This window comes from Pleurodeles waltl, chromosome 4_2 (assembly GCF_031143425.1).
Source record: "Pleurodeles waltl isolate 20211129_DDA chromosome 4_2, aPleWal1.hap1.20221129, whole genome shotgun sequence".
Lineage (NCBI taxonomy): Eukaryota > Metazoa > Chordata > Amphibia > Caudata > Salamandridae > Pleurodeles > Pleurodeles waltl.
The window spans coordinates 354070313-354094008 of NC_090443.1; positions in this window are offsets into that span (position 1 = coordinate 354070313).

The window sequence follows — 23696 nt, forward strand, 5'->3', positions numbered from 1 at the left end:
TCAACCATTGTGAATGCCATCCACGGGCTGGCAGCCCAAATGCAACAATCTAATGCATTCCTGGAGGGCATTCACACTGTATTGGCGGTCCAACAGAGATCGATTCAGGCTCTGGCCTCCTGTCTGATGGCAGCCATTGTCCCTGCTTCTACCATCCCCCCTCCAACTTCCACTTCTCAGTCCCAATCCCCTCAACCCCAGCCTATCCCAAGCACACATACAGATGATCATGCACAGAAGACAACACCTAAGAGCGTCACAGGCAAACAGAAGCACCACACTTCATCCCAGAGGCACTCACACAAACATCATCCATTTGCAGACACACTAACATCCACTATTTCCACTGTCTCCCCCCCACCACCTCCCTCCCAGCCACATCTACACTCACACCTGCATTCACTACATCATCATCCAATACCAGCGCCATCACCACACCAAGCAGAACACACACTTCACTGGCAGACATATCCACAACAGCATGCACACGTCCCCTGTGTCCTCTCCCACTGTGTCTGTCCTCCCTCCTAAGGTACACAAACGTAAGCACTCCCAACAGCCAGCCACCTCACAACAGCATACAGCCCATGCACCTGCACCCAAATCCAGCAGACAAACACCTCCAACAACCACTCCCTCATCCTCCACTCCCATCCCTTCTCCCTCTTCCTGCCCCAATGTCCCTAAGAAGCTTTTTCTATCCACCATTGAACTCTTCCCTACCCCTCCCCCTGTCCTGCACGTATGGGCAGGGTATCACAAACCGAACCAAGCCCCTCAACCAGACAGTCTATGGACCCAGTTCTAACCGCAACTCCTCATGGTGGAAAGGGATCCAGGCCACATGTCCTGAAGGGGAAGGAGCCTTTACCTGGCAGCCTAAAGGGGATGGAGACTGCCCCAGCCGCCAAGAAGGGCAAGGAGCCTGCACGTGCCACACGAAAGGCCAAGGAGTCTGGCCCAGCAGGCAGGAAGTTCAAGGAGCCTGCCCCAGCAGGCAGGAAGATCAAGGAGCCTGCACCAGCAGACATGAAGGGCAAGGAGCCTGGAGCCCCCACCACCAACCATTCTTGTGCAGCCGTCCGAGGTTGCAGGGGATGGGCAGGAGCCTCCTCCCACCAGCAGCACCACCACTGTGCAGCCGTCCGAGGTTGCAGGGGACGGGCAGGAGCCTCACCCCACCAGCGGCACCTCCATTGTGCAGCCGTCTGAGGCTGCAGGGGATGGGCAGGAGCCTCCCCCCACCAGCGGCACCACCAATTTGTACCCGTCAGAGGCTGCAGGGGATGGGCAGGAGTCTTACACCACCAGCGGCACCACCACTGTGCAGCCGTCACTGCTGGCAGACAGTATGTAATCCTGCCTCCAAGGGCTGCTGTGCGGCCTGTCCACCCCTGAACCAGTGGGTATGATATCCACTCGAGAGACTGTGACCTTGCACTCCACAGGATCAAGCACAGGGCAGGTTGCCCCCTCCAGAACCAGTGGGTATGACACCAACCTGAGAGACTGTGGCCCTTCACTCCCCAGGATCAAACACAGGACAAGTTGCCCTCTCCAGAACCTGTGGTCTTGTTACATCTCCAGGCTGAGGTACCCCCCCGTCCCCTGTCCCCATGAGGTGCCTGCCTATTTACCAATTGATGCCCCTGCAGTGTTCTCTATGAGTTGAAGCAGGTGACATGTGTGGCCTTGGACTTTGGCCTGTGGCCATGTGGCCCATGAAAGTTGAGGACTGGGCGGTGTCCCTTTTTCTGTAAATATATATCTATTTTCTTGCCTAACTTCTTATTTCTACTGTGTTGATATTATTACAAACACTTTGGCTAAATTGTTTTGTCCTTGCATTATTCAGCCGAGTTACGGGGCCAAATTGTTGTTTTAATGCATCTGGTTGTGTGTATGGTGTGTGTAGTGTGTGTTTTGCGTGTGTGTGTCACTCTCTTTTTCATCCCCCCCTGCTTGTGCAGTAGGTGGCTGTACTCACTGTCGTTGTCTTCGCCGGCACTAGTGTTCGTGGTGGAGCAGAATGTAGAATATCAAAGGAAAAACATGTAGTTCCGGTTCCATGGCGGCATGGTTGTTCTCTGTGTCTCCAATGGTGAGTCCTTTCACCTCTGTGCTCAGTTTCCATCAGGCTTTTGATGTCATTGATACCGCCCTGAAAAGGTGGCGGATTGCAAGGTCTTAATATGGTGGGCATAACATTGACTTCCGCCTGGCTGTAGGCGGCTACTGCCGTGGTGGGTGTTGTTTCTGCCCTGGCAGTCGGTGTGGTACATTGGCTGTCTTTTGGCGATCTTTCCACCATGGTCATATTTTGGCAGCAGTTACCGCCAGCCTGTTGGCGGTATTACTGCCACTTTATTACTGGCTGCCAGGGTCGTAATGAGGGCCTATCTGTGTTGCACTGTGTGGCCATGCTCATTATATGACCCTCTGTTTCCAGTTACAGGACATTAGGGGAACTATACTGTGATCAACATGTGTCACACATAAACAAACATCATGACGTGCAGCACACACACTCAGTCATCGCACACTGTATGGTTGTACACTCCCTTTGGACTGTGCTAGAGTGTCTGAAGATAAATACATTCTTGCAGCACACACACTCTCAGCATGTGCACACTGTTCCACTTTGCAACATTTGTTTTGTGGATGTCATGCATAGGCACATGTGTTCTGCACTTCGTGCTATAATGCATGCATATTTTTATCAACACAATGTTGGGCAGGGGTGAGTGTGACACACAGTAACATACCTTTAAAATCTGTGAGTGAGCCATTAGGCAGTGAACTAGGGTCACATGGTCATGTACACTACTGATGTTCAATGAACATCATGCTGACAAACACACATGATCGCTGTTTTACTCCTATGAAAGGCAGTAGCAGTACATACTCTCTCAGGTAGGGTTTTGGTGTGGCCCTCCTGGACCAAGAAGAATGCATTCCCTGATACAGGCATATGTAATGGCACTCACTCAAATGCCATGCCAACTGAGGGCTGGTATCTGATTTGTGGCAACCTCAACTTTACACTTGTACAGTCAGGGCAGGGCTAAACTACTCTTGCCATGCAGGGGTAAGTTCATATCCACATTCCTCCATCACACCATGTTCAATGAGTTAGTATGCGTACAAATTCAGTTTTGTCTGACTTTTGACATGGGCAATTCACACACTGAGATCTCTGTATTTTCCATTAGTTATGGGATTTGCAAATATCTCCATTGTCATACTTCTCTGGGTAATTAATCACAGTGCAAAGTCATTTGATCATATTGTTGTGTTGCAGGATTTTGAGTCTAATCACATTGCTGTCCAGTACCTCTTACATTTGTATTTTGACAACTGTGGCCTGAAGTGGTATAAATGACAATGTGGCCAGGGATTGACTCACATGTGTATAGTTTTGAGGATTCCCAGACGTGTATGCATGCACTCTGTACAAATAAAACTTGATCTTGCACCCATCACACTTGGCCTTTGTCCATGACAATTGTCACTCATGATCTGTGAAGGTATGTGCTACAACATTGGCTCCTGCAAAGTGCTGTCATTCTGCATGATGCCACATTGGTGAGACACACTACACTGAGTGGTGTGTCTCAGGTATGGACATATTGAGTGATTTGTGTTGCAACACTCACTGAGTACCATACAAAACACGCTTTGCATCTGCGGAACACAGCAGGACTACTAGCTCTGGAGCAATATTCTGCCCAAAAGCATAAGCACAGAAATGTGATATTTAGGTGTGGATATGTGGCAAGCCTGGCCCATCCCTTACATGCACTACACCCATCCCATTACATTACTGCATTGGTTGACTGAATATTTGGAGCCATGGCCCCATGTGGCTCAACGGGTCTGACAACATGATTCATACATGTTTAGGCCTACTTATAGTTGAGAAGATGTGATTGACCTGATGTTTACATTGACTTATTCTAAAGACAACACAATGAATGAGTTCAAACATTTATTTTAATGTTGAACTTTGAAGAATTTTTCAAACCTTTTGTCCACTGTGGAAAATAATTCTGAAAAGAAATTAGACACAATGATATCATGTTACCGACATCCTTCCATTGTGTGTTGGAGGTCTCTAACGTTGTCCTCCTCCTCCATTGGATCACTCTCCTCTAGCTCCAAGTCCCAGAGGACATTTGTTTTGACATAAATGTTGTATAAAATGGCACAAAACAAGATGATCTTGCATACCATAGGGGATGAGTAGAGTAATTTTCCCCCAGACGTATCCAACCACCAAAACCCTGGACTTCAGAACCCGAATGCCAATTCCACCACGTACTGAGTCCTGATCAGTGCCTGGTTGTATAGTTTTTCAACCTCCATGGCCCACAGCGTCAGATCATAATCCTTTTTCAGCTGAAAGTAGAACAAAATATATGTTAGAAATTATGCACATTATTACAGAGACATACCTGTCCATGTGTGTTATGTAAACTGACTAGCTCACATATATTTCTAACAGAATTTAACTTTATGGTTTATAGATACAGTTGTCAATGGTTCGGCACGTGTCTTCCAGTTATCTGTGTCATTGTTAATGCTGTCCATGTCCTGATACTTTTGGACACTTCCACATGCTGACTTTTATGGTCAGGCTGTAGATTATCTTCTGAAAGTTGTGGACAACTCGATGTTCAGTGCACACACTATGGCCCTCATTCTGACCCTGGCGGTTCTCTACCGCCAGGGCCAACGGGGGCGGGAGCACCGCCGACAGGCCGGCGGTGCTCCCTTGGTCATTCTGACCGCGGCGCTTTGGCCGCGGTCAGAACGGGAAAACCGGCGGTCTCCCGCCGGTTTTCCACTGCCCCTTAGAATCCTCCAAGGCGGCGCAGCTCGCTGCGCCGCCGAGGGGATTCTGACCCCCCCTACCGCCATCCTGTTCATGGCGGGAAAGCCGCCATGAACAGGATGGCGGTAGGGGGGGTCGCGGGGCCCCTGGGGGCCCCTGCCGTGCCCATGCCCATGGCATGGGCACGGCAGGGGCTCCCTAACAGGGCCCAACTAGGCTTTTCAGTGTCTGCGATGCAGACACTGAAAAGCGCGACGGGTGCTGCTGCACCCGTCGCACGCCTTCCACTCTGCCGGCTCGATTCCGAGCCGGCTTCCTTGTGGAAGGCGCTTTCCCGCTGGGCCGGCGGGCGATCTGAATCAGATCGCCCGCCGGCCCAGCGGGAAAGTCAGAATACCCCTCGCGGTCTATTGACCGCGGGGCGGTATTCAGGCGGCTTCCGACGGGCGGGCGGCAACCGCCGCCCGCCTAGGTCGGAATGACCACCTATATGTGCACAGAGACAAAGTAGTGATCCAATTTTGTATCATGTATTCAGCACTAGGCAGGTTTGGACAGTGACAACCTGTTTGACACACACATACATATGTCCTCTTTAAAATTCTGAATGTTGTTGCTTGGCTACATGACTTTGACCCAGTCCTTGGTGTGTCACTCACTTTGAATGTGAAAATTGCTGCCTACATGTATTGAATTTGCAACATGTGACATGAGTAGTTAGACATTTTGTTGTTAGTCTTCTGCTAATGCTTATTGTCAGACAAATAATGTTGAACGTAGATTGACACATAGGTTTGGCAATGTGGGCCATTAGTATGTATGACACACTGATATAGTAACAAGTAGCTTTCTACTAAAGACAGGACACACTACTTTATTGTTTACCAAATGTGTACATAATTCTACCCTGTAGGGGAATCTGTACTTCTATGCCTTGATTCTGTCATCATTAAGGTGGTTTGAAAATGTTGAGATTTGGATGCTGAGTTCATTGGTATACTGTGCCCTGGTCGCATTTCATTCTATGTTAGTCACTGATTTATGACATGTTTGACAGCATTGTGCTAGAGTTTTTTGAGTTTGACATAGAAGGCTTTAGATATCAGGAATGGGGCCTTGTTACAAAAAATACTTGTGATCTATCACATTGGTTTCAAATGTCAATGTGGCTTGATACATATGTATGTGTTTGTATTTAGAACATCCATATGGCTGAGACATATGTGTGTTTTGTAGAGGTTTGGGCAGAGTTACAGAACTCTGCAAAGTGACCTAACAACACTGCTGTGCTACGCGGAGCTTTGCAAGCAGCATAATGCGTTAGGTCACGCCATTCGCACTGATGTTTTGCACCGGATATTTGTCCTGCGCTAGAAAATAAGTGCAAATGGCACCATGCGCAGCACAAGAGGGCGCTGCTGCTTTTCTGCCACTTTATTTTCTACTCAAGAGGCACCTTAATCAACAAGAATGGAAAGTTTCTCAATGTGACCATCTGTGACCGCCTGCTTTGAGAAATCCCGCTGAGAGGTGGTCTGAGTAAGATTTTCCTTGCTCACGCTCACCAACTTAACGTTGGCGAGAGCAAATGAGGAAAAAACTCTGCCTTGCTACGCAGTGTTTTTCGGAACTCCCCGCTCTAAGCGGAGTGGGAAAAACTCCACAAACGTCTTGAGCGGAGCAAAGTTCATCACCCACACCTAGTTTTGTAATGTTGGCTCTCACAGTGGTACACTAAATTGACTTTTGCTCATGACTGTGACCTAAACTTACATAGCATTACACATATGTAATTTACAGCTGGTATTGCAGAGTTACTCCGGGAACAATGGTCAACATACAAGTCTTCAGCCATGTGTGACACACTTACTTATAAACACAGAATTAGTTCACACACTATTTTTTTTTTTTAAATTTAACTGATACAGAGACTATGTATACCATTGAAAAAACACTCATCCCACATTTAGACATCATGCTCGGTTTGTACGTATATCAAGTTGTCTTATGTCCTACATGATAATTATCTTGATTTGATAACCAGTGCAGATGATGTGGTTCAGTCCATTCAGACAGGGCGAGATGAGACAATACTACACACAGGTGTTCTGTTGCTACTGCCATTACAGGATTAGCTAGGGTAATACAGAATGGGAAATCATTGTCTACACATTGCTGTAAATTGTTCCCACTATGTGCACATGACACTGGGGGGCAGATATTTCAGAAAATGACACAGTACAGCACAGTAATTGACCTTGCTTTGCTGCACTGTCTCACTGGGAAAGGGCAGGAATGCACAGAATTCAAGCCAAACGGTACATTCTGGCCCTTTCACCCTGCAGTGGCACAGAGGTGGTCATTCTAACCCTGGCGGTAAAAACCGCCAGGGCGAATGACGCGGTAGCACCGCCAACAGGCTGGCGGTGCACCGCTCGGCATTCTGACCGCGGCGGTTCAGCCGCGGCCAGAAACGGAAAGTCGGCGGTGTACCGCCGACTTTCCGCTGCCCTTGAGAATCCTCCATTGCGGCGGAGCGCGCTCCGCCGCCATGGGGATTCTGACACCCCCTACCGCCATCCTGTTCCTGGCGGGTCTCCCGCCAGGAACAGGATGGCGGTAGGGGGTGCCGCAGGGCACCTGGGGGCCCCTGCAGTGCCCATGCCTATGGCATGGGCACTGCAGGGGCCCCCGTAAGAGGGCCCCAAAAAGAATTTCAGTGTCTGCCTAGCAGACACTGAAATTCGCGACGGATGCTACTGCACCCGTCGCACTCCAGCAACTCCGCCGGCTCCATTCGGAGCCGGCTTCATCGTTGCTGGGTCTTTCCCGCTGTGCTGGCGGCCGGCCTTTTGGCAGTCGCCCGCCAGCACAGCGGGAAAGCCAGAATGACCGCCGCGGTCTTGTGACCGCGGTGCGGTCATTTGGCGGTAACCGCATGGCGGGCGGCGACCGCCGCCAGCCGCGGTTAGAATCAGGGCCAGAATGTGCTGCCTAGCTCAAACACAGGCAACCTTTCACCATGCTACAAGTGTACGTGCGTTGCATTCACGATTGCTTTAGTACAGGAAGGGTCACCTTCCGGCACATAAACAATCCTTTTAGGCTTATTCCTCTCTGTGTGCCACACGATGCTGCACACATAGGAAGCAGAAGTTACTTGGATGACTTTCGTCATTTATCCTTGTTACGGATCACCTAGGAAGGCATATTTATTTTGCTCATTTCCAGGTTTACCATGTTTGGTATACATGACAAACGTGATCAACCATGTGAGTTGCATGGATACACCCACACAATGCACATGGAACACCTCCCTTGCACTCAGTAATGCAACAAAGCATTTGTTGCTATGCTGCATGACTCCAGATTGTGTATGCCATTCCAACCCACACAAAGTGGCTTGGTATCTCGTCAAATATCGGACTTAAGAGTTTGCATCACACATGTACCACAATGCATGGTGCAAGTATGAGGCACACCACTCTTACATATGCACATAGACACAGATACAGAGATGGCTATTATGTCATACGTTTATACATGTTTGTTGGCATGTTGCATACTTCAAATTTACTTACCAACAAGTAGGCCATTCCGATATCAGCCACTTTGAAAGTGCTTTTTGATCATACTGTGCTGGAAGATGAATGCATCATGTGCACTTCCAGGTTATTGGACAAGCACATTGGTGAACATTCCCAGATGGTCTAAGGTGGCCTGGATGTTGATTGAGTGTGTATGGTTGTGGTTCTGGTACAGTTGTGATGTTTCTGTAGGGAGAACCAATTTCACATGGAAGCAATCTATTTCACCCAAGACATGGGGAAATCCCACAATGGCATAGAACTCTTGCTCGGTCTCCAGCTGTTGTTGGGGAGTCTTAAGAAAGAGGAGGTACTGGGTTTGTGAGGTGGATGATGGTATCCAGGACAGTGGGTAGGAAGTCAGAAGATATAAAATTCTGGCCACTCTTGCTATTGTGACCAGAAAAGAACAAGAGGCAAGCATATGGAGCTCATCCATCAGTTTCACCTGGGGAGGAATGTTGGTGGGCCTGGCAGGTGGTGGTAGGATACTTGTCTCAATCTTGTGGACTAATTCTATTATGAATTACATCCTGAGACTGTAGAATTTAATAACCTCATCCTCCCTGAGGTTGATGAAGGAGATGTGCTGCCAGAACACACACTCTCCTCCTTCGCTGCCTATGTGGTGGTGGTGGTCTCTTTGCGATGCCAAGCTGCAGGATCACAACTTCCATGGCGTAGTTGAGCTTGCCAAAGTGTTTTTGGACATTTAAGTTTTTATACCACAGCCACAGTCATTTCCTACACCTGGGATACCGATGTGCTGATTTTTTAACACATTTCAGGCTTTGCACGGCACATGCAAATGATGCATCACACATTGCCTAACCCATAAATATCACTGTGTAATGTTTGTGTGATACTTTGTGGGGGAACGCCTACCTCTCAATTTTTTATTTGTGTTTGGTGTGGCTGTTATAGGCATAGATTTTGCCTGTCATTAGCCTTAAAAGTGACACATTTGGGCAAAAGCATAGTCTCATAGATATGGAGTAGTGCTTGTGCCATCATTGCGTCAAAACTTTTGGCACAGCGGCTGGCGCAACCTTCTCATAAATATGCCCCTTAGTTGCCATTTCAATAGGGCATTTCAATGGCAAAGGCACACTATGTTAAAGACAGTATTTAGCACATCATGCTGTGTTCATTTATTAAGAGCAATACACTCCAAAATGTTCGACTGGACACACACAGTCAGCCAGCATTCTTCTGCCAAATGGCTGTGCCTCATTTGCAACATATTAACACTTGGATTTTTCACAACCCCCTACAACTTCTCTGATATAACAATGTTGGCAGCAGCCCCACTCTGAAAATTGTTCCAGCACCAATGAGGTTTTCACCTCAACGTGTGCACATGTGTAATATATGTACTTCACCTGGTATCTGTGTGAAGGGAGCCTGCCAAGCAAGTTGATAAGTTGTATAAATATAGACATGAAATGCGTGTTTTCCTTTTAAAAACCTTAAAGAAAGCCTTTCAGATGCAGCATATATGCTCTCTAATGGCCATCCTGCCACACACAGTCAACTGGTTTCTCATAAAGGCTTTGGTTTTACTCACTCCACTATTTCTGAAGGTATGCACATCCTAGGTTTATGGTGGCGTCACGTGACCTCACGCTCTGCTTTAACAATCACATTGTTTGTGCCTTCGCATTGCACTGCCGTGTTGTAATAAGGTCACGAACTGCTAATTGTTGTCTTTATGTACCTTTCTCTGCAGCAGTTGTTACCATTGTGCTATGCAGCCTATATTAATGCCGCCACAAACATCCAGTTTGAACATTAACTTTATACTGCTCGGTGATATTGTTTCAGAAACGGCCACGGGTTGGGATATTGAACTCAGATAATTGTTTACATAGACTTTCATCAAAATAGCATGTAGTTTCAGAAAAAAAAACATGTTTTTTTCCTGTAAACATGGTTCCGTTGTACTTAAACTACACATAGAGAAAAGAACACACTTTTTTAGGACCTGTAATGAAGTATTGTCGAAAATATATACCTATTCAAAAGTTTTCTGGCAGGCCACCTTCGGACCAATCACTTAGGCACTTTAACCTGGCATGTTGAGTTATGGGGTGCGCTGCGAACCTCAACAGTATCTTTGTGGAGCTAGGACTTAGGACCATGTCTGCCAAAGTACTGGCGATAAAAGAGCATTTACTGATTGATGGAGCAACAAAGCTCCATAGGAGAGCAGCCTGCATGGAGGAAATCTCTACCTTACATCCAGGACCATTTGAAGCATGGACCTATTAGCTGCTAAATTGTTTATAGAGTATTAGACACATAGTAGTTGAATCGAATAGCACAATGGTCTGGGCACAACTGGCTTCAGCACGCAGAGTACATTAAGCTGCATTCACTTTGCACTCTATACATAGCTCTTCAAGGGTTCCAAGTGATGGTGAAATTTGATACGACTTCTGCGCTCGGCTTTGTGGCAGAAATAGGAAATGTCAGATAGCAGGTTGCCCTATAAGACATCTTCAGGTACAGCACTTTGCATTATGGGTCTTTTAGTTTCACCAAGGATGAACATGTCCAGGCCAGTTTCCCAAGCCAGAAACCTAAGAAATGTTCTCGATCAAAATATGTATTTTCATCTAGAGATGTCCAGTTCCTCACATCCTGTGTCTTGGCTCTTTGTTCCTTAAAGAAAATCCCTCTTTTCTTCATGATTTTGGTTAGAAAACTGTGATTCAGGTCATCATTGCTGCACACCTTCCCTACAACACTGAAACCTATTTGTGGGCCCACAAGCAGCCCATACATAGAATGAGGCATTCTAACTACCTCTGCCAGACTACCTTTATGTTTGCCATGTTACTAAGAGGTTTCTAACCAAATACTCAACGTGCACTGGCTTAGCGTCTCCTTCCCATCTTCAAGAGGCTTCTCTTTAAAAGTCTATGTATTTGTCACAAAGTCTTGCAAGGCCAAGACCTCTTCTTTCTACATGACTGCATTTGAAGGTATCCCCATTCCTGCACTTTGAGATCTGTTCATTCTGTTCTCCCGACCATGCCACAAATTAGACAGAGGAGAATATGAGGGCATTCTTTTCCTCATCACATGCTGTGTTGTGGAACTCTAAACAACCATCTTGCTTTTTACAAAGCCCTCATTTTGTAGCTGTTTGTGTCAACAGTCTATAATGTTTTCCGCATTTTCAAGGTGAAATCTTACCCTCTGAATTGGCTGGTGTGCGAAGTTTCCTTTGTCAAAGTGGGCTAGCTTACTATGAATAGTACCAGGATACCTTTTAGCTTGATACCAACCAATGGGAGGGTGAGCTGGCCCCAGAACCAGTTTGGTGTGGTTGAGGAGGAGGAGACTGCTCATTTTCCTAGACACACCACTGGCTAGGATGCCAACCACCATCACTACCACGTTTCATTTTACTCAATATAGTGCGCTGTAGAATTGTTTGCAGTAAGGCAAGCTGGATGTGCTGCAAAGGTGGCTAGGTTTTCCCTTTAAAACAATGTTTTCATTGGTTAGGAAGTGTCCAGAAGCTAGCTAGTACATCCTACAACAGTGATACTGTCCCCATCTCATCAGCACACTTTCTAAACTGTGACTAGAGTAAATGTTAGATCTGTCAGTCCTTGGCATGGTTTCCCCTGATTTTTGGCTTCTGATCTCCTGTTATGGATTGTGTGATGAATTTCATTTTTTCTGGCTTTAGGACTTTGGGCACTTTACCACTGCTGACCAGTGCTAAAGTGCAAGGGCTCTCTGTATAAATTGTATTGGTGATAGGTTTATCCATGACTGGCATATTTGATTTACCAATAAGTCTTTAGGTATAGTGTACCAAGTGTACCCAGGGCCTGTAAATCAATTGCTACTAGTGGGCCTGCAGCACTTATTGTGCCAGCCACTTGAGTAGCCCTGCAAACATGTCTTGGGCTGCCACTACAGTGCCTGGATGTGCAGTATTAATCCGCCTGTTCGACCTGGCAAGTGCACCCACGCACCAGGCCCAAAACCTCCCTTTTACTACATGTAATCACCCCGAAAGGCAGCCCCATAGACAGGGTGTAGTGTATTTACAAGGAAGGACATGCACTGGTGTTTTTTTACATGTCCAGATAGTGAAATACTGCTAAATTTGATTTTCACTATTGCAAGGACTATCTCTCCCACAGGATAACTTTTAGATAGTGTGCATTTTCTTTCTTAGCAATTCTGTGCCTCTGCCTGGTTGTGGAATACATGTCTGGGTCAGGATGACAGTTTAGCTGTTTGTGAATTCACTCTAGACAGTCACAGAAAGAGAGTTGATGTGCGCCCTGCATGTCCTGATGGGTCTTCCTTGGTTAGAGTGGTGGAAGAAGATGACACTTGCACCTGAGTAGGGTTGTGCCTGTTCTCACACAAACCCCCTGGAGTGTGTCTGGAGCCAGGCAGGAAAGGCAGGGTATTATGCACTACAGACTTTTCTTTGAATTTTACCTACTTCAAAGGCAGAAATGGGTATAAGTACTGGAACTTTGACCACACAAATCTAGAATCTTTCTGGACTGAGGACATCCTGCCAGGAGGAAGAGCTGGATGCTGTAGGAGGGACTGGTACTCTGCCTGTTGCTTTGCTGTGCTGGCCTGCTGCATACTGTGTGCTGCTTCTTTCCTGAAAGTGAAAGGACTTGACTTTGCTTTCTACATCCTGCTTCCAAAGTTTTTCCAAGGGCTTGAACTGAGCTTTCCTCCAGTTAAGAAGTCTCAGGGACATCAAAGACATCATCTGCCAGCACCTGGATTCTCTTGCGTAGAGTCCTGACATGCCAAGCAGTGTCAAATACAGTTTCCTGGGCCCTTGGGAGTGAGTTCTGTTGTAACCAAGAAGAAACAAGCACATCAACTCCAGAGCGAACCCGGAACCGGTGTACCTGTCTGTCTCGCTCAACTGCCTGCACCAAAGTCGTGGTCCCCGTGAAGTGCAACGATCGTGACCGATGCAACAGGCCCAAAGCTACCCAAGTTCCTCTGAAGTCCCAGCACAGCATGAGTCCTGAGTGCTGTGTCACCGACATCCGTGACTCCTGACTCCGACTCCACTGCAGCACCTGTGGCCCATGGTGTGATCGAAACACTGCATAGTCGACATCTTGCGTCTTGTCCTGCTGGATTCATTGACCCGGCCTTGTTGTAAGGAACCGACGCCTTGTCAGCATCACAGCATCACCTCCCCTACAATCATAAGGAACCGATGACTCACATTGATTGCCTAGCAGTAAGGATCGGACGCTTCACCTCCCAGGTAGCAGTTTGGAACTGACACTGCACCGGCTCGAAGGGACACATCACCACCCCAACTCCTCATTTCCTCCATTTCCAAAGTACTGTATCAGAGGTCCGTGCAACTCCATGACTGGCCCGCACTTCCTTGGGAGTGGCGTCACACTGTTGGGAATGACTGCGTCAAGACCTTGTGGTATTCCCAGTTGGAGGTATTGTGTTTCTAAGCACTATACTATGATTTAATCTTTGAAAATTTGTATCTTTGCTTGTGTATGTTGAATTTTTGTTATACTGGTCTTTGTTACTGAGGTAAATATTGGCTGTTTTAATAAACTGGTGTGGAGTACTTTTGTGGTGTTTTCTCTGTGGTACTGTGTGTGTACAAATACTTTTACATACTGACTCTGACATAAGGGGTTATCTTAGCTGTGTGGCTCCATTATTCTGACAGGAAATTTACAAAAATAATGATTATTACTGAGCGAGCATAACTTGGCTGTGTCATTATACAATCCAGAACTGTCAATTAGATTGGAAACACAAGAATATATATTCTGTGTTTAAAATGTGTATGTGTATGTGCAAAAGTGGAGCACTGGAAGCCATATAATTGAGGTGCACTTATAAGTAGACATGTAGAAAAGTCATATGCATGTCACATGTATTTAACTTAATTCAAATGTATCGGTATTATGATATCTTGGATGATATTTTCATAGTTATTGTTCATTAATTATGTTTGTGAGAAAATCATGTATAATCATGTATTCAAATGTGCATTAAGTTCTATGCTAAGTTGGCTGGAGTTAAGGCCTGAAATGCTTTCCTGCAGTTAACCTTCAATGTGGAATTTAGCTTTTGCTGCATATTTCTTTATTTTCAGGTGCATTTGCACATGTCTCCAGTTAATGAAGAGCTTATTGTTAGTAGTAGATAAAGGGGTAGGAAAGGATGCTTTGCCAGTGACGAGAAGTGCGAACATGGAGAATATGAAGATGAACTCCCTTCCGAGTGCCTTGACACAAGAGGTGTCCAACATCATCTCGATGTTTAGGTTGTGAGATTTTGGTATGGTTTAATTTGATTAGGCATTTTTATTTGCCTTTCGTGATTTTGTATGTGTAAAGTATACTTTGGAGACTCATATACATAAGTCTAGTTTTGAATTGGCAATAAAACCCTTGAACTCTCATTTTCCACCTCAGATTTAATGTGTGACCAAATGGGTTACACTGTAAATCAATGGCAATATTGATATTGTTCTCCTTACCTCTCGGAACTCCTAAACTGATTCAACACTTCCAGAAAATCTGGAAGTTGGCAAAAAATGTGTTTCTACTTCTGTCCTTCTTAATTCCTTGAGGTGTGGTTTTTACTTATGACTCTGAGAACCTACTAGAGAGTTCCAGTCACATGAGTCGAATCTAGTCTGTCTTGAAAATCTGGGAAGATAACAATAGGTAGGCTGGCTCGATGAAAACAGGTGGTATGCATCTTGCAAAATAACAATGTGCTAAAAAAATCAAAAACATGATAAAAATGGTTTGCATCAATATAGATGTAAATAAAGATACATGGCCTTGAAAATAGTAAATAATCAAATATTATAATCTGAATAGGCAAGCTACTGCAAACAACAATAAGTAAAAGTTCTGACTAGATGTTACTACTGCAAGACACAGGCTGTCCAATGATTCTTTGACAACTGCCAAATGTGAACTGCTTTAAGAAGCAGAAAGACTCCGACTCCAGTCTTCCTTCAAAAAATAACATCCAACTTGAGCTCTGGATCTGAAGACATGCTTCCTACGAGAGCCAAAGTGGTTTATTTTTGTTGCGCCATTCACCTCTGCGCACATCATCTTTTCTCTGAAAATTATCACATCTAGCCTTCCAATTGCAATAAGCATTCAACAAACACCATTTAAACTCGTGAGTTCTTAAAACTCTAAAATTCCTAATACTGCTGTGTCATGTAATCATGACAGGTTGGAGGAGACATCTCCATAAGGTAATTAGCTATCTCACTCTGAAAAGCCCTGGAATGGCCCTCCCAAGTTCAGAAAGAGGGAACAGGCATACCTTCGGCACCAGTCACCATAGGAGGCTTTCTTTAAAGTCTTAGAGGAGAGAAACAAAATCTGACTGGGAAGAGTATGCCTCGGCGTCGAGGTATTTCCCCAACCTCCTTTCAAATGGGCATCTTGACCTTTCACAGAATGCTGTGCAGGATGTTTGAAAGACCTTGTGCTGTTCCATGGAAGTGCTAGTCACTGATGGAATAGTGACGAGGCATCTCTAGGTTGAATAGGGATTCCCAAAATCTTGAATTGCCACGTCCAGAAGTAGAGGAACAACAGAAAAGGAAAAAAACCAGACCAGCTTGCCAATGAATGTGTGTGGGGGACTCACTCTGGACTTGCATTTTTTGACGTTTGTTAGACTGTGGGGCATATTTATACTCCGTTAGCGCCGAATTTGCGTCTTTTTTTCGACGCAAATTTGACGCAAAACTAACCCCATATTTATACTTTGGCGTTAGACGCGTCTAGCGCCAAAGTTCATGGAGTTAGCGTAATTTTTTGGCGTGAACACCTTCCTTGCGTTAATGATATGCAAGGTAGGCGTTCCCGTCTAAAAAAATGACTCCCAGGCATGTGCGTGGTATTTATACTCCCGGGCAAAAATGACGTCCGGGAGTGGGCGGGGCAAAAAACCCCGCATCTGCGCCTGAATTTAACGCCTGGGTCAGGGCAGGCGTTAAGGGACCTGTGGGCTCAGAATGAGCCCAGAGGTGCCCTCCCCTGCCCCCAGGGACACCCCCTGCCACCCTTGCCCACCCCAGGAGGACACCCAAGGATGGAGGGACCCACCCCAGGGACATTAAGGTAAGTTCCGTTAAGTATTATTATTTTTTTTTTTTGTGGCATAGGGGGGCCTGATTTGTGCCCCCCTACATGCCACTATGCCCAATGACCATGCCCAGGGGACAGAAGTCCCCTGGGCATGGCCATTGGGCAAGGGGGCATGACTCCTGTCTTTGCTAAGACAGGAGTCATGTTAATGGGGGATGGGCGTCGTAAAAAAATGGCGCAAATCGGGTTGAGGTGATTTTTTTGACTCAACCTGACTTGCCCCATTTTGAGATGCCCATACGCCATTTTCCCCTACGCCGGCGCTGCCTGGTGTACGTGTTTTTTTTTCACGCACACCAGGCAGGGCCGGTCGGCTAACGCCGGCTAACGCCATTCTATAAATACGGCGCCCGCATGGTGCTTCAGAATGGCGTTAGACGGCGCTCATTTTTTTGACGCTAAACTGCGTTAGCGCAGTTTAGCGTCAAAAAGTATAAATACGGGCCTGTGTGTCTGAAGTGAGTGGCATTAGCTCCTCATCGCCTTCTTGTGGCCAGAAGAGGATGAACGATTTGGGGATTGTGAAGAAAGAATGTTTATTTGGAGTCACTGGTCCAATTATGACAGTGAGTGTCCTTTTAATTGGTACCACTGGCCTCTGCTTGACACACAGACACCCTGAAATAGGCAGAAGGGCTTGGGGGATGGGGAGTGCAGTAGGTATGGCTGGCGGTAGAAACAAAAGCAGCACTGGCAAAAATGCTCAAATCAGCCTTTGTCTCCTCTTTTCCATCCGTCCATTCTCTATCTCCCTTTCTCTACTCTCTCTCTTCTCTCTCTAGTCACTTTCTTTTTACCTTTGCCCTCCCTCTCCTTCTTTCTCTCTGTCATGATACTTCCCCACGCCTACTGCAATTAACTTAATGGAACTGCGGAAAGTGACACAGGTACCAGGAATTGCTCTGGGCTTTCAAAAGCAGCCTCCAAAGGCTCCCGTCGACCTGAAAATCCCCAGTGGAACAAAAGGTATGACTGCCCCAGAAAGGAAATTGCCAAAGGCATGTTCAAAGCTTTGTCAGCCACAGTTCTAACAAGGAGCAGCAGCAATTCCCAGACTCTGAAATCATCCAGAGACCGCACTGAAAAACTAGAGGCGAGGTGCACTTCTAGTGGGATGAGTATACCTTCAGGAAAAAAGCAAACCAAATCCAATTTAAATCATCCCATTGGATTAGAGGAATCTGATTTAGAAAGAGCTGCTCTTGTGTAACTTTTAACTGCAATCATACTCCAAGGGTGAGGGCACCATTGTGTTCGAGATATTTCGAGCAGGATTTATGAACTACCACAAGAAGGACTCTGGCCATATGGTTCCCCACAGGGGCCTGGAGCACAGTTGTGCTATTTGTTAGTTATCCTTATAAGAGATATAAGAACCTGAAAAACAACTTTCTCAAGCATCTGGGGATACCACAGGCCTCACTGGCTTAGCCCTGCATAATGATATACTTTCATCATGTGGAGTGCCACCGTTCTCATTTTCCCTGCTCTCTGCAACTCAAGGGAGGGTATCATGTACCAACCTGGAGAACACATTTGGAGCCATTCTATCTCAAGTTCCACCTGGGGCCAACATGTTTCCAGTCACAGCAACAAATAGAGGACTGGCCCCATTTGGGGAAAAATTAGTGTTGTGTGAGAAATAGACAGCATCATTTGAAGTAGCTGCTCGTACTGGTAGGCCCAATATTTTACAAGGGACTCTAGACGCAGGAAGGATACTAGAGTGTTAGCCACACCACCCGGAAAGATACAAAAACAGAAAACATAATCAAACTGTTAGTATAGTACTGCAAAAAGTATCACATCAAGAGCAATAGAAAGGTTAATTTCTCTGGTGGTGATACATAGTGGGACTAGTTTAGGGGCATTCCACGAGACCCACCACAGAACTCAAGCAGTGATGAAAGGTGTATAAATCCATCTTGCAAAATAGGTAACAGGAGGTCAAGGAATACCAAAAGGGAAACAAACATATTAGAAACCTCCTTGAGGGAAAACCATGGAGAGAACATGAAACGTGTGTGATGCTAATAGCAGGTGCAGACCAAAGTGAGAGAGGTAAATCCTAACAACTGCTGTTGCCCAACTTCAGCCTATAATTGAGCTGGCTTCACATGCTGATCCTGTCTATGTGCCTCAGAAGTGCAACATGCTGAAAGTGTTAGGACCAGTTATAAGGTGACTGATGCTACCAAGAAACGTTTGGTGTGAACCAAAAGTGCCAGCCTTTATGCTTTCCTGACCTATTACGTGTATTGATGTTGCTGATCTTCATGGTCCTGCTTTCCATAAACTCCATCTTCCCTGCTGATAGCCTCTCAACCTCTTCTTATGCATGAGCTACTATTTCTTTAGTTGCATAGTACACTGTTCTCTCTTTGACAACGTGGGGACTTGACAGAGACAACAGAGGACTGTAAATTACCAGTCCTCTACAGTGGAGTGACGAGTTGGTGGTGAATTCCTGATGAATCTTCATACAGTGACCATGAAGATGCAGCAACTGCACAGGTCAGCCACTCACAGCTAAGAAAAAATAATATAAAGCTAGCAAGCACATCAAGCCTAGAGCAAAAGAAGAATGAAAATGTACCACTCTTTGGCAGCCATGTCAAAGGCTTTGCTGCAGAATTAGTGAGTGCCAGGAGGCCCCCTGTGAGGGTTCTCAAAATGTGCATTTGGTGTGGTGCTCCAGGAGAAATAAGGACACCAACACAGGTGCTACAGGGGTGTTGGGGGTTGCATGAGCAGTGCAGGTGCCCACAGAGTCTCCCTAACTTAGTTCAAAAATTTGACCCAGATCAAATGAGTAGAGGCCCCAGAAGAAGGATAGTCTCATTTTCAATAAGTCTATTATCTTCTGTGGTTATTACACAACCTGGCTCAATAATATAAATACATACATTTGGGCTCAACCTCTTGTAGTGAGGACGGTGAGCAGACAGGCTTAACTTAAAGATAATTATATAAATTATTTAGCAGTACCATAACAATCAAAGTATAAACACAACACAATAAAAATCCCACAACCAATTTCTAAGAATGGAGAAAAATGTAATTTAAAAAATGACACCAAAATGACTTACAATCTAATAAGGGGAACCAGTAATATTAATTTGTTAACGTTTTAAGGCAACAAAACACCAAGAAAGAGTAAAATGCCAATCAGAAGTCATGTTCACAGTTGACAGGATTTAGGCACAATTTCAAAATTAGTGCATGGAGTGGAGCTAAGATATATCAAGTGGGTTGTCCTGGTCAAAGGTTTTACCTTCTGCGGTAGACTCTGAAATGGAAGTCTTAATCCTCCCGTGGAGCAAGGTTGCCCGATGTGTCTGGTGTAGTCCTCTCAAATTTGAATGGCTGTTGGATGAGGTCCTGATGACATTATTGGTTTTTGGGGAATGTTCAGTAAGCAGAAAAATTAAAGTTTTATGCCTATCGAGGTTCTTTCATCGGTTGGATAGATTTTGTATCTTTTCTTGGTCATGGTTTCTACCTTCAGGTTTAGTGCCTGATTTAGAGTTTGGCAGAGAGGGTACTCCATCATGAAGGTGATGGAGTGCCCTCTCTGGCAAACTCCTCCTCATTTAAAGTAGAGTGGACCTTCAGTATGTCGACGGCAGACAATTCTCTGTCTCTACTGTTGACATGCACCTTAGATAAGCCTCAGCAAGCACTGTTCGAGATTTTGCCATTTGTCCTCCCTCTCTATTAGGAGTGGGTGAACACGTTTTCACTGTCTGTCACCAGCAAATAAGCGGCAGTGAAAACTGCAAAATGACTACCTCGCCAAGGGAGAAACTACCATAGCAAATGGGTCATGGCTTTTTTTCCTGGAAAACAAAATCCTACTTTGGGATTTTGTTTTTGAAGTAAAAAAGAACATTGAAAGTTTACAGTATGGCTCCGTTATGTTGATGGAGCCATTAGTCATACTTTAAATGCACTAATAGGAACTGCCATGAGGTTGGATTCTGGCAGTACAAGAGATATCGGCTGGGCCAGCAGACATATCTAAATTTGTTAGGCGGGACCCCCTTCAAAGCAAGTGAGTACTATACTCCATCACCTGGAGGGAATCCCGACTGCCAGTGTCAACATGAGGCCCTTTGCCTCTTTTTTTTGGAGCTCAAACCTCCCTAGTGGGGCAAGCCTGGAACCTATATTTGATGAAGTGCTCTATAAATTTCACCCCTCTGTCAAAAAATCCTGCTGAAGCTCCAGAGGTCTTGGAAGTTGAGCATTTTTATGTCCCAACATTTCAGACTTTCTGGAGCAGTTCCTCTTTGTCTCTTCTAAGGCTTACAGGACCTCATTGACAACACTTAGGGGCCAGGACCCACTCCAGAAGAGGCAACTAGCAGAACCCAGACCAGATCCAGGTCCAGCTGTTACTGGCCCACTATTCACTCTAGCAAAAAACCCTTCAACAGTTTGTTGAGTCAGTGCAGCTGCATAGGAGGTCAGCCAACTGACCCTTAGAGTATATGTTTCAGTCTTGAGTTCAAGTAGGAGCCCATTCTACCCCTCAGATGCCTACTGTTAGAAATGGGTCTCTAGTTGGCAGTGGCTTGCACCCTGTCCAGGTAGGATCCATCACTCTAGTCATCTCATCCGCCGTATTACGATCCCATTATGGGGATCCTAGTATGGTGGGCGGGATATCAATGACATTTGTGACAGAGAATTCCATCCGCCAAACTCTAAATCAGGCCCTAAGTTTAGAGAAGAAATGGCTGAGTTAAAGGACTTGTTACTAAAGATAATTAGGTAGAAGGATGGCAGAAACTGATGATAGAAGGTTATTTTCTGATTTGTTATTATTTCTTACAGACTTCCATGAGCAGTCCAAGAGGAAGTGTGACAGGTCTTGCTGCAGTATTTTCTCTCTCTTCCCCTTTTACACTTGAATTGGGTGCTCTGACTTCTGTTCCAGTTCGAAGTCATGGTTCACGTGTTGAGGTGAATAGGATTAGCTTAGTGGCACTCCTATAGACTGGTGACCAAAAACTGTGAACTAAAACACACTACTTCCTCTCTCAGCAGAAAACTGTACACTGAAAATGGGTATATGCATCTTGGGGTATTTTAAATTGTCAGATGGGCAGTACTGTAATTACCTTGGGCCAGAAGGTACCTTAAAACATGAATTCCAATAAGGATGGCTTAGAGGAATGTCTTCAACCTTAAATGATTTAAAGTAAAACAGATAAAGTTAAACTAACTCTGGATAGTTGTTTGGGACCACATTTAATTGATGACAATCAAATATAATGATTTAAGCATACTTAATCCAAATGCAAAAGCAATTTTAACATTACAGATTATACACAAAGGGGATATTTCTTTCTTGTATTCCCATTTGAATGATATTGGCCTTTGCAGGATCCAATCAATTTATTGTGGGTCCCATCTGTGATAGTGCTATCTGGTAAATATGACAGGGTAGGTCAGACAACAGTATTCCTCACCCAACCTGCAAACCTGTGCAGACACATTCATGACTAACCTGCGCAGTGTCTTTACTCCAACTGTACATCAAACAACCTTATTTGAAAAGGTAAGAGGTTACAGCTCTGAACCATTTTACCTGGAAACTTTCAATAAGCAAGACTCCCTGAGGGAGACCTACTCATAGCTTTGTTTGAGTAATGTTGGTGGTCCCCATTCACTGATGTGATGATGCTTTCAGAATCAAAAGTTCACTTTATATTCAAGGAAAAACTGACGGTTGTATGACTGAACCACGCAAAGTAGAGCCACGCATGGCTAAACAATGCAGTTGGAACCACATCTTTAACATGCATGTCTTTACCATGCATGTCTTTACAACATTTGTCATTGTATAAGCATGGCTAGTAAAGGTATGTGTGGTAAACACATGCATGGGTCAGCCATACAACCCTTCCCCTTAACTTCAAAAAGTTCCTCCACCCCCAAAACAAATCCCAAACCCCTTTCTGCCCTAAAACCTTGGCAATGCGAAGAAAAGAATTACTCCGAACCACCCCCTCCGAAACCCTGGGCCTTGTTAAAAAAAAAACAAATACAGTGAGCTCCCCCCCCGCCTGCCTGGCCTGATGCCTAAAACTTTCCCCACCCATGAAAGCCAAAGTATAAGTATACCAATGGCCTAAAACTGCCATCCAAAACTGCCCCTGCACACCCCGCCCTCAGGTCTCCAACCCCACCCTGCCCTTAAAAACTACACAAGCCTCTCCCAAACCTGAGCCCTAACATCACCTCTTTTAAAATAACCCCACCCCCGCCTCAGCCCCATGTACTCGGCCACTGCATTCCTCTTCCACTGTGTGCCTGAACCACACATAGGCATGGTGCCTTAACCAAGCATTTGCGTGGTTCAGGCATATGCGTGGTTCAGGGCAAGCGTGGCACCGGACACGTGGAAAAGGCCATTTCCCAAATCCGACTATATATCTTAGAATAATATTGCCTCCCTTTGTGATAAGACATGATGTGGGGAAAGATTAACAACAGTAAAAATGCATCATATTGGTCCATTCATCCATGCATCCATTGCTTCAGCCATCATTCAGCCATCATTCCATCCAGCTATCACCATTTCACATTCTGCAACTTTTCAACCAGCCATCCAACAATACATCTGCCCACTCTTATTCAAAGCTTTTGTCAGCCATCTACCCATCTCTGGTAGTCCTGCCTCTAAAATCCTGTCTTCCTGTGATTGAAAGATGTCTTTCATCATATTAACACATAGTTGCAATCAAACTAAGAATATGAAGGTGGCGAGGTAATCTTTGTCTCTCTTCAACTGGTATAAAAACTTTTCCAGGCTGTTTTTCTCTCTCACCTTGTCCTTCATAAGCGTTGATTTAATCATTTGTGGTGCCAGAAGATAATGTGAGCTCGTTGGACTCGAGTCTTGGGGTATTTCAGCTACTGGCGAGAAGCTCTGTAATGTAATGTGTATCCCTACTACTGCCTATTCTCTTAGAGATCATGACATAGAACAGGAAAAGCCAGGTGACCCAGTTCCTGTACTGTGTTCTAGGATAGGTTCAATGAAGTCTCCTGCAGTCCCAGCGGCACAGAGACGTTTGAGGGCTACCCAAA